Source organism: Giraffa tippelskirchi, chromosome X (assembly GCF_054371585.1).
Source record: "Giraffa tippelskirchi isolate mGirTip1 chromosome X, T2T-mGirTip1v1.2.pri, whole genome shotgun sequence".
NCBI lineage: Eukaryota > Metazoa > Chordata > Mammalia > Artiodactyla > Giraffidae > Giraffa > Giraffa tippelskirchi.
In genome coordinates, this window is record NC_137289.1 from 32,715,378 (window position 1) to 32,726,823 (window position 11,446).

The following is an 11,446-nucleotide window of genomic DNA, read 5'->3' on the forward strand; positions in this document are numbered from 1 at the left end:
TGGGATCTAGTTCCCTGACCAGGGATCGAACCCAGAGCCCCCTGCATTGGGCACATGAATTCTTAGCCACTGGACCACCAGGGAAGTCCCTGAACTTGAATGTAAATTTTAAGAGTGTGTGCACCTTTCATCAGATAAGTAAGGGGGTGCATGATGACACTAACTATCCCCTCCCCAAACACAGACCAGAGTTTTGAGTAAAGATGCCAGGCTTTAGAGTTGGAACACTTGAATCTGGTTTCAGCACACAGCATTGTTCTTTAGTTGCCTTCACACAACCAGAACTTTGGCCCCAAGTTCTTGTCACATGACACTGAGCACGCCTTGTATCTCTCTGAGAGTCGTGTAAAATAGGGTGACTATTGTTATGACTACTACTAGCTAAAATAAAAATCAATCACCTTACAGAATGCTTTTTCTTTTTTCTTTTAATTTTTTAGTTTCTCTCTGTCTGTATTTCACTTAGCATAATGTCCTCTAGATTCATCCATGTTGTGGCAAATGGCAAGATTTCCATCTCTCTCATGACTGAATAATACCCCACTGTATATGTATACCACATCTTTATCCACTCAACCATCAATGCATGCTTAGGTTGTTTGTATGTCTTGCTATTTTCAGAATTCTTGTGATGCGAGATGAAGTATGGAAAGATACTTTATTAATATTAACTGACTAAAAATGTAAAGAGTGATTTCTATTACTGTCGTTTGTCTTAAGCAATTTGACTTTTTATTTTTTTAAATAACTTTTATCATGAAATTTTCAAACATACACAAAGGTAGAAAGAATACAGTAATTCAATAATGAACTCTCATAGAAATCATCGTCCAGATTCAATATTTATCAGGATTTTGCTAAACGTGCTTCATCTATCCTGTTTTTTCTTCCCTCTTCTTTGTTCCCTCCCTTCTTCTTTCTGTCCTTTTCTCCTCCTCCCCTCCCCACTCACTCTCCTCTTCTGGCGGTGCTAATTTGAGAGGAACTCAAGACATGTATTTTCATCCTTATATCTTTATGTGTACTTTCTTTAAAAATACAGGCTTTTTCCTACATAACCACAGAGCCATCCGGGCACCTCAATGGTACTAATAATCTCTTGGTGTCATCACCCAGTCGCTTGTATTCAGAATTACCTGATTGCCTCAAAAGTGACTTTTTATGGTTGGTTTTTAAAAAGATATTATTTTTTTTTTTACTTTGCTGGGTCTTAGTTGCCGCACGTGGGATCTAGTTCCCTGACCAGGGATAGAACTCAGGCTTCTGCATTGGGAACACAAAGCCAGGGAAGCCCCTATGGTTGGTTTTTATAGGATATAAGTTTTTCTGTATCTACACTGATACAGTAAGAGGAAAACTCCAGGGGAGGGGGTTTTTGTATATCTAATTCCTGCCTTAGAAAGGGGAAGAAGAAATAAAGACAGACTTGGATATCTACTACTACTGGTGGTTTTATGTGGCAATAAAAGTGATTCTGTTTTTGCATTCACTGCCCTATCTCAGGACACCATGGGCCCTTCGGGTTTGTTCCGAGTCACTGTGGCCGAGTCATCCCAGTCCAGACGGTGGGATAGAGCATCTCTTTGCTCTAACCAGGCCTTAAGCGTAAAATTTCATGATTTTTCTTTAAATTCTGCCTGACCTATTAGGCCATTATGACAAGCAAGCTTGATGAAGCAGGAACCAGGCACCTCACTAAGGATATATTACCCTAAGACAGCCTGGGCTCAAGCCTCAAAGGATTGCTCTCTACAGCCGCATTCTCTGCGAGCATCCTTCAGGGGGAAACCTCAAATGACATTTTTGGTCCTTGCCAGGAGTAGGAAAAACTATTTGCTTTTAGTCTACTCGATGGAAAGAAATGCAATTTGCCAATCCCATTGACTTTCAGATGTTTCAGGTTCTAGGTCAATCTCTATCTCTTGGAAGAAGCCTTCCCAGCTCACAGTACTCTTGTCTTCTGAGCTTTTACTGCTCTTAAAATGGGACCAATTCATCGGATCCCAATCACACATTACTTCCAGTGCAAGTCACTGTTAAATATATGGAAGTAAGATGGTGGGACACATGTACACCAATGGCTGATTCATGTCAATGTATGGCAAAAACCACCACAATATTGTAAAGTAATTAGCCTCCAATTAAAATAAAAAAATTATATATATATATATATATATATATGTATATATATGAAAGGATGACCAGTGTGTGTGTGTGTGTGTGTGTACATGGGTGAATGTGGTATGTGTGTAGGTATATGTGTATTTTGTGATTTCTCAATTAGATGGTAAACTCCTTACACTTTACACACTTCTTAGTATTTCCCATGTAGTTCCCCAGAGCAGTGCTGAGGGATTTGGGAGTGAAGCGAAGGTGGAAGAGTTGCTCTGGCTGAGCCCTGAGACACACCTCTGGCTAGGCCACACCAAATTCCAGGAAAGCAAGAAAGAAGGTAGAGAGATGACCTTTTCATCGTCGTTTTTAAGTTTCTGATCCAAACAATCAGTACTGAGAGGAAATCTTTAGCAATAAAGGCTTCGAGGTCATGGAAGGAAAATTCAACTAATGCCCCCCCCCCCCCGAAAATAAAATAGGAGCCTTAGCTGATAGCCAGTGAGAAGAGGAAACATTACAAAAAGAGACTTGTCGATTGGTTGGTGAATACAAAAGAAGACCGGATGGCTTTGATCAAGGCTACTGAGCCTGGAGACTTTTATTAGCTGAGCTTGTCCAGTGTTGGCTCCATCCTCTTATTTTCCTTCCAGCCCGTTTGGCAGACTCTGAGGTAGCAAAGATCTTCCCAGAAGGGGTCTAGCACTTACTTAGTGGTCTTCCATGTGGGTGGAGAAATGGGTGAGCAACATGATCTCCTCTCCGTCTGAAACACTGTGTGCAGAGCCACCCTGGGAGTCTCATCTGAACTACAAAGGCTCTTCTTTCCTGTTACGTTCTCTTTCTTCATAGTTGTCATCCTTTTCCTCCCTGTCATTTGTGTGTGCGCGTGTGCATAATTGTTTAATTCCGTGTCCATGTACTGTAAACAAGGGCCAACGGCATAAGTAAGTCATGGAGTAACAGAAAATACATGAGTTAAAGTCAAATGTAATCTGGAACAAGGAACTGAATAGCCACAAGCAGAAAATAAAATTAAACCCTTATCTTATACCATATACAAAAATCTCAACTCAAAATGCACCAAAAATTTATAGACGGTTCCCTTATCGACAAAGTTTATTAAGTATAGATAAGTATGCTCACCAGTACATCATCTTTCACTTACTAATAACTTTCTTAATGTCTCTGTGCCTCAGTTTCCTCATCTCTAAAATGGGAATGTTGATAACACCACCAAGTAGATGTTTCTTTTAATTAAACGAAGCAGAGCATGTAAAACACCCAGGGTAAGCTTAGTAGATATAAGTAACATACTTAGTTTTGATTTTTTTAAAATATACACCTGAAATCGAGTAGTTTCCCCCAACAAACTAGATACACAATGCCCTTTCCCGCAAAGTCTACTAATTATAAATACGTTCACCAAAAAGCACCTCTTTCAGTTACTAGTAATTTCATTAATGCCCCTGTGCTTAGTTTCCTCATCCATAAATGAGAATGTTGATAACACTTTCCTTGTAGATTTTCTTTTAAGTTAAATGAAGATGAGCATGTAAAACACCTGGACATTGCTTAGATTTAGGTAACATAAATACTTTTTTTTTTGTACAAAGAATTGAAAGCAAGTATATCCCCCCCACCAATAATCTAGATAGATGATGCCCTTTCCCACAAAATTTACTGAGTATAGACAAATACACTGTCCAAGAAGCATCTTTCAGTAACTTGTAACTTTAATAATGTCTCTGTGCCTCAGTTTCCTCATTTATAAAATGGGAATGTTGATCAAACCTTCCTTGTAGATTTCCTTTTTAATTAAATGAAGGAGCGCATGTATACACCAAGAACATTGCTTAATAGATATAGCAACATATTTAATTTTTTGTAATCGATAGAATTGAAGTCGAGATTTTTTCCTCCAACAGTCTAGATAGACAAGGCCCTTTCCTGCAAAGTTTACAAAGTATAGATGAATACGCTCACCAAGAAGCATCTGTGTCACTTACTACTAAGCTCACTACTCCCTCTGTGCCTCAGTAGTCTCATCTATATAATGGGAATGTTGATAACACCTTCCTAGTCGATTTTTTAAAATTAAACAAAACAGAGCATGTAAAACACCCAGGACATGGCTTAGTAGATCTAAGTAACATACTTAATTTGATTTCTTTTAATATAGACCTGAAATCGAGTGTTTTTCTGAAAAAAACTACATACAGAATGTCCTCTCCCACAAATTTTAGTAAGTATAAATAAATACGCTCACCAAAAACATCTCTTTCACTAACTAGTGACTTTATTAATGCCTCTGTGCCTCAGTTTCCTCATCTATACCTGGGAATTTCATTTTAATTGAATGAAGCAGAGCTCGTAAACCACAGTCCATTGCTTAGTAGATTTAACAGGCATACTTCATTTTTCTTTTATAAGAGAGAGTTGAAATGATGTTCTGTCCCTAAACAATCTAGATAGACACTGCCCTTTCCCAGAAAGTTTATTAAATAAAGATAATTACGCTCAGCAAAAAGCACCTCTTTCACTAACTAGTAACTTCGTTAACAACTCTGTGCCTCAGTTTCCTCTTCTATAAAATGGGAATGTTGATAACACCTTCCTCGTAGATTTTCTTTTTAATTAAATGAAGCAGAACATGTAAAACACCCAGGACATTGCTTAGTAGATCTAGGAAGCATACTTAATTTTTTTTTTAATAGAATTGAAATAGAGTTGTTTTTCCCCATTAATCTAGATAGACGGTGCAGTTTCCCACAAAGTTTACTAGGTATCCATGCGTGTGCTCACCAAAACGCATCTCTTTCAGTTACTAGTAACTTCATTAAGGCCTCTGTGCCTCAGTATCATCATCTATAAAATGGGAATCTTGATAACACCTTCCCTGTAGATTTTCTTTTTAATTAAATGAAGCAAAGCACGTAAAACACCCAGAACATTGCTTAGTAGATCTAACTAACATACTTAATTTTGTTTTTTTAAACAGAATTGAAATCGAGATTTATTTTGCTCACAATCGAGGTAGTTAATGTCCTTTCCCAAGAATTTTACTAACTATCGATAAATATGCTCAACAAAAAGCATCTCTTTCAGAAACTAATAAGTTCATTAAGGACTCTAGGCTTAGTTTCCCCATCTATAAAATGGGAATGTTGATAACACCATTTTTGTGGATTTTCTTTTTAATTAAATGAAATATTGTGGGTAAAACACCCAGGATATGTTTAGTAGATCTAAGTGACATACTTAAATTTGTTTTTGTTTTTAATAAAGATAAATGAAATCCAGTTTTATATCACCTGCAATCTAGATAGTCAATACCCTTTACCACAAAATATACAAAGTTCGGATAAATACACTCACCGAAAGCTTCTCATTTACGTTGACAACTTCATGAATGCCTCTGTGCCTCAGTTTCCTCATCTATGAAATGGGAATGTTGATAGGACCTTCCTTGTTGATATTTATCTCATTAAGTGAATCAGAGCGTGTAAAACACCCAGGGCAAACTTAGTAGATCTAAGTAACATACTTAGTTTTGATTATTTTTAAATATAGAACTGAAATCGAGTATTTTTCCCAAACTAGATACACAATGCCCTTTCCCACAAAGTTTACTAAGTCTAGATAAATACGATCACTAAAAAGCATCTCTTTTCACTAACTAGTAAGTTCATGAATGCCTCTGTGCCTCCCTTTCCTAATCTATAAACTGGGAGTGTTGAGAACACCTTCATCGTATGTTTTCTTTTTAATTAAGTGAAGCAGAGCATCTACCACACCCAGGACATGGATTAGTAGAACTAACATACTTAATTTTGGTTTTTTTAATAGAGAGTATCGAGACAATTTTTTTCCCAACAATGTAGATAGATAATGCTTTTCCAATAACATTTACTTGTATATATGGTTATGCTCACAAAAACGTATATCTTTCACTTCCTAGTAACTTCATTCATGCATTGTGCCTCAGTTTTCTCATCTATAAAATGGGAATGTTGATGGCACCTTCCTCATAGAATTTTTAAACTAAGTTAAGCAGAGCATGGAAAACACCCAGGACATTGCTTTGTAGATCTCAATAACATACTTAATTCTGTTTTTTTAATAGGCAGATTGGAAATCAAGTTTTTTTCCCTGATCATCTAGATAGACAATGCCCTTTCCACAAGCTTTACAATGTATACATAAATTCACTGACCAAAAGAACCTCTTTCACTTCTTATTAACTTTTTAATCCCTCTGTGCCTCAGTTTCCTCATCTACAAAATGGGACTCTTGATAACACCTTCCTCATATGTATTTTTAAATTAAATGGACCCAATCATGTGGAACACTAAGGACATTGCATAGTAGGTCTATGTAGCATATTTTATTTTTTACATTGAATTGAATGTTTGCTTTTTTCACCATCAATCTAGATAGTGACATTCTGTGAAAATTTTACTAAATATCCATAAATACATTCACCAAATAGCATCTCTTTCACTTATTAGTAAATTCACTAATGCCCTTGTGCCTCAGTTTCTTCGTCTATAATTTAGGAATGTTGATAACACATTCCTAGTTGATTTTTTGTAATTAAACGAAGCAGAGCATGTAAAACACCCAGAACATTGCTTAGTAGATGTAAAGAACATATTTACTTTTTTAAAATAGAATTGAAAGCGGGTTTTGTCCCCCAGCAATCTAGGTAGAAAATGCCCTTTCCCATGAAGCTTTCTAAGTATAGATACATAGGCTCACTAAAAAGCATCTCTTTGAAGCACTATTAACTTAATTCACGTCTCTGTGCTTCAGTTGTGTCCTCTTTAAAATGGGCACTTTGAAGAGAATTTACTTGTAGATCTTTTTCCTTTCAGTTAAATGAAGCAAGCATGTAAAACATCCAGGACATTGCTTAGTAGAGCTAAGCAATATATTTCATTTAGGTTTTTTTTTTTGAAAGAGAATTGAAATCGAGTTTTATATCCCCCACAATCTAGATGGTTAATGCGCTTTCCAACCAAGTTTAAAAAGTTCCAATAAATATGCTCACCAAAAAGCCTCTCGTTCACTTTGGCAACTTCATTAATGCCTCTATGCCTCAGTTTCCTCATCTATGAAATGGGAATGCTGATAACACTTTCCTCATCTATTTTTATTTAATTGACTGAACCAGAGCACGTAAAACACACAGGACATTGCTTCATAGATCCAAATACTGCACTTAATTTTGATTTTTTAAAATACAGAATCGAAATCGAGTATTTCAATGTGTGAAACTTTCTGCAATAATCTAGATACTAAGTATAGATAAAAACGCTCCCCCAAAAGTATCTCTTTCACTTATTGGTAACGTTATTAATGCCTCAGTGCCTCAGTTTCCTCCTCTATAAATTGGGAACGTTGATAACACCTCCTTCTAAATTTTCTATTTAATTAATTAAAGCAGAGCATGTTAAACACCCAAGACACTTCTTATTAGAACTAAGTAACATACTTAAGTTTTTAAAGTTTAATAGTAGTCAATATTTTTCCCCAAGAATCTAAGGAGACAATCCCCTTCCAACAATATTTACTTGTATAGATAAATACGCTCACCAAAATGCATCTCTTTGAATTACTAGTAACTTCATTAATGCCTCTGTGCCTCAGTTTCCTCATCTATGAAATGGGAATGTTGAGAACACATTCCTCGTAGATTTTGTTTTTAATTAAATGAAGCAGAGTATGTGAAACACCCAAGACATTGTTTAGCAGATCTAAGTAACATACTTAATTTTGTTTTCTTTTTAATAGAATTGAAATCGAGGTTTTTTGCGCACAATCTAGGTAGTTAACGCCCTTTACCACAAAGTTTACAAAGTTCCAATAAATACGCTCACCTAAAAGCTTCTCATTCACTTTGGTAACTTCATTAATGCCTCTGTGCCTCAGTTTCCTCAACTATGAAATGAGAATGTTGATAGTATCTTCCTTGTCGACATTTATTTAATTTTATGAACCAGAGCATGTAAAACACACAGGACATTGCTTTGTAGATCTAAGTAACATACAGAAATTTGATTTTTTTAAAATATATAAAGGAAATCAAGTATATTTACCCAACAATCTAGATAGACAATGCTCTTTCCTACAAAGTTTACTAAGTACAGATAAGTACGCTCACCAAGAACCATGTCTGTCGCTTACTACTGAATTCAATAATGCCTCTGTGCCTCAGTTTCCTCATATATAAAATGGGAATGTTGATAACACCTTCCTGGTAGATTTTTTAAAGTAAATTAAACAGAGCATGGAAAGCACCCAGGACATGCTTCGTAGATCTAAGTAACATACTTAATACTTTTTTTTTAATAGATGGATTAGAAATCGAGTATTTTCCCACCAACAATCTAGATAGACAATGCCCCTTCCACAAACTTTAAAATGTATACATAAATTTGCTGACCAAAAAGACTCTCTTTCACTTATTAACTTTTTAATCCCTCTATGCCTCAGTTTCCTCATATATAAAATGGGAATATTGATAACACCTTCCTCATATATATTTTTTAATTAAATGGACCCAAACATGTGAAACACTAAGGACATTGAATAGTATATCTAAGTGACATAGTTGATTTTTTTATATTGAATTGAAATTGAGTTTCTTTCATGAACAACCTAGATAGTCAATAACCTTTTGTGAAAATTTTACTAAATGTCTATAAATATGTTCATCAAATAGCATCTCTTTCACTTATTAGTAAATTCATTAATGCCCCTTTGCCTCAAAGTCCTCATCTATAATTTGGGAATGTTGATAACACCCTCCTAATTGATATTTTAATTAAATGAAACAGAGCAATTAAAACACTGAGATTATTGTTTAGAGGAGCTAAGTAACGGTACTTAATTTTGGGTTTTTTTAAATAGAATTCAAATTGAGTTTTATATAGCCCACAATCTAGACAGTTAATGCCCATTACCACAAAGTTTCCAAAGTTCCGATAAATACACTCATCAAAAGCATCTCATTCACTTTGGTAACTTCATTAATGCCTCTGTGCCTCAGTTTCCTCATCTATGAAATGGGAATTTTGATATACCTTCCTTGTCTATTTTTATTTAATTGACTGAACCAGAGCATGTAAAACACACAGGACGTTGCTTAGTAGATCTAAATAGCATACTTAATTTGATTTTTTTTTTGGAATGGAATTGAAATCGAGTAACTTTCCCCAGAAATCTAGATACACATTGCCCTTTCCCACAAAGTTTAATAAATACAGATTAAAGATGTTCACCGAAAAGCACCTCTTTCACTTCCTGGTAAGTTCATTAATCCCTCAGTGCCTCAGTTTCTTCATCTATAAATTGGCAATTGTTGATAACAGCTTCTTGTAGATTTTCTATTTAATTAGTTAAAGCAGAGCATGTTAAAGACCCAGGATATTGCTTATTAGAACTAAGTAACAGGCTTAATTTTGTTTTTTCCCAGAGAGAGAATAGAAGTCGTTTTTTCCCCCAACAATCTAGGTGGACAAACCACTTCCGACAATGTTTACTTGTATAGATAAATACGCTTACCAAAACGCATCTGTTTCAATTACTAATAACATTATTAATGCCTCTGTGCCTCAGTTTCCTTATCTATAAAATGGGAATATTGTTAACACTTTCAAGTAAGTTTTTTTAATGAAGCAGAGCATATAAAACACCCAGGAAAAGCTTAGTAGATCTAAGTAACATACTTAGTTTTTATTTTTTTTAATATAGAACTGAAATCGAGTATTTTCCCCCAGCAAACTTGATACACAATTCCCTTTCCGACCAAGTTTAATAGAGAGTATAGATGTCGATTTTATCCCCCGACAATCTAGATAGATAATGCCCTTTCCTACAAAGTTTACATGAACATGAACATGCTCACCCAAAAGCATCTCTTTCACTTACTAGATACTTCATTAATGCCTCAGTGCCTCAGTTTCCTCATCTGTAATATGGGAATGTTGATAACACTTTCCCCATAGATTTTTGTTAACTAAATTCAGCAGAGCATGTAAAACACTGAGTACATTGCTTCAGAGATCTAAGTAACAAACTTAATTCTGTTTTTTTAAATAGATTGGAAATCGAGTTTTATTTCCCTGACAATCTATGTACCAGTGCCCTTTCCACGAAGTTTACTAAGTATACATAAATTTACTGACCAGAAAGTATCTCCTTCACTTACTATTAACTTCTTTAATACCTCTGTGCCTCAGTTTCCTCATCTATAAAATGGGAATGTTGATAACACCTTCTTCGTAGATTTTCTTTTTTTTAATTAAATGAAGCAGAGCATGTAAAACACCCATGACATTGCTTAGTAGATCTAAGTGAAATACTTAATTCTTTTTTTAATAGATAGAATTGAAATCGAGTTGTTATCCTCCAAAATCTAGATAGGCAACTCAACCTTGAAGAGTGGGGCAAGGGGCCGTTCCTTTGACGGTGAAGGTAACTGTGGAGCTCTGCATACAGGGCTGGACTCAGCTCCCCACCTCTGGCTACAGGCACCCTACAATGGGGCATGTTTGCCCTTTACTTGGGCCTGTGTTGTAGATCAGGAAGAGTTTCCATCTTCCCCATCGCTGCCCTTCTCTCCTGCACCTCATCTCCCTCCCCTCCCTGCTCTCCACCCTACCCCTTCCCTCCCCTCCCCTCCCCCTCTGTCTCTCCTCTAACTTCTGGAATTCCCTTTCTCCACTGAGAAGTGCCACACGAAAGCCAGGCCAGACTGAGGGTTTAATGGTTGTACAAGAGCTGTTTACAGGTGTCTTGGGGCACGTGAATATCCTGAATATTAAGAATAGCTCCTAACCACGAGTGCTGTACTTGACGTTGTACTTGATTTATCCTGTTTCTACCTGCTCCCTCATCACTATCATCATCCCCCTTTTAAAAGAAGTCAAACCGGGGTGGAATTGCTCAGTGTCACTCCGTGACAAGCTCTGCGCTGGCCTGATGATGAAGTGGTTCCACTCACTGCGCTTTCACATGTGGCCCCTCTTCTACCACTGGGTTGGAATAGAGAAGGAGGAGCAGGTAGACAGAGCTGGGGCTGCTCTATCAGCCAGCCTGCCTTTGAGGGGGACGGGGATTTGGTCAGACAGCCTCTTAGGTACCTTAATCCTGGAGGACATTAATCATTTTTGTCATTAATTCTCTTGATAATTCTTTAAACCTCTCTTTATGTCTCTCTCCCTCTCTGTCTCTCTCTCTCTCTCTCTGTCTCTCTCTCTCTCTTTTTCCATGCTGCATGGCATGTGGGATGTTAGCTTCCGCCACCAGGGATTGAACCGGCGTTCCC